A 672-nucleotide genomic window follows, 5' to 3' on the forward strand; every position below is an offset into this window, starting at 1 on the left:
GCGAAGAATGGTGATGCATACAGCTCCATAGAATTAAAAATTCTTGTTTCAGTGGGGTAACAGGTGACTTTGGACCAATGGTTCCCAAAGCTCTCCAGCACTTGGACTTTTTCTTGCTTCATGTCTCGATCTGTTGTAGACTCAGTGATAGAAATTGATTGCTGTGATTAATCAACAACTTCATTATCGTTGACCAGCAGTATGATAGAGGATGAACTTTGGTCTTTTCTCGTCTAACAATTCCTATGTTCCATTAAACTCTTGTGAAGTGTTGCTGGGGCATTTTACTACATTAAACCCAGTATATACATTCAAGTTGCTGTGGTTATGAGATGGCCTGGGTAGAAAGGGCATAATTTTAAAGACTGCAGATAGCACAAAGCTTGTTAACAATGAGGAGGAGAGTAACAGACTTCAGAAGCACTTAGACTAGGGAAATGGCAAGACACGTGGCAGGTTTGAAGTGATGCATTTTGGAAAGAAAATGAGCACAAGCAATATAAACTAAATGGTTCAATTTGAAAGGGCCACGGGAACGGAAACACCGGCGTGTGCATATAGAAAAATCTTTGAAGGTGGCAGGACAAGTTACAAAGGCGGTTAAAAAAGTAAATGAATCCTTGGCGTTATTAATAGAGGCAGAGAGTACAGAAGCACTGGCTGGGCTCCAGC

At 41.1% G+C, this 672-nt stretch overlaps 1 protein-coding gene across 3 annotated transcripts in view; it reads right to left on the bottom strand.

Moving 5' to 3' along the window:
• LOC137368904 (serine/threonine-protein kinase NIM1-like) overlaps window positions 1–672 on the bottom strand; it is a 105,124-nt gene that overhangs the window by 10,009 nt on the left and 94,443 nt on the right. The gene's annotated exons all lie outside the window — the stretch shown is intronic.

This window comes from Heterodontus francisci, chromosome 4 (assembly GCF_036365525.1).
Source record: "Heterodontus francisci isolate sHetFra1 chromosome 4, sHetFra1.hap1, whole genome shotgun sequence".
Classification (NCBI taxonomy): Eukaryota; Metazoa; Chordata; class Chondrichthyes; order Heterodontiformes; family Heterodontidae; genus Heterodontus; species Heterodontus francisci.